The sequence below is a fragment of the Gossypium hirsutum genome, chromosome A08 (assembly GCF_007990345.1).
Source record: "Gossypium hirsutum isolate 1008001.06 chromosome A08, Gossypium_hirsutum_v2.1, whole genome shotgun sequence".
Classification (NCBI taxonomy): Eukaryota; Viridiplantae; Streptophyta; class Magnoliopsida; order Malvales; family Malvaceae; genus Gossypium; species Gossypium hirsutum.
Genome location: NC_053431.1, coordinates 54494246 through 54494651, shown reverse-complemented (window position 1 = coordinate 54494651; position 406 = coordinate 54494246).

Below are 406 nucleotides of genomic sequence, written 5' to 3'. Positions count from 1 at the left end.
TTAAACACACGACTAGCTTAACATCAAATGTTCTTCTAAGCAACTAAAGAAGTCCAAACTTGCTTCGGTGATGATTCGTGACGGGCCGACACGCAAAATAGATGAGCCAAGCACCTAAAGGGTGACAGGAACACCGGTGAGTTTTATAACAGTAGTATAAGCTATGCACTACATCATAATACATACAAAGATGAAACAAAATGGGAGCGAGACAATTACTTCACCATACCGAACATACCATGTTCCCAACCTATTAATTCAATTTCATATCAATTCATGATTCACATTCTATATACTCATCATGGAATTAAGCAATCTCATAATGATTTATTTTCGTTACAATCAAACACATACGGCCTTTACCTCTACGATAAATATGTACGTGACTTCAGTTATAATTTGATCA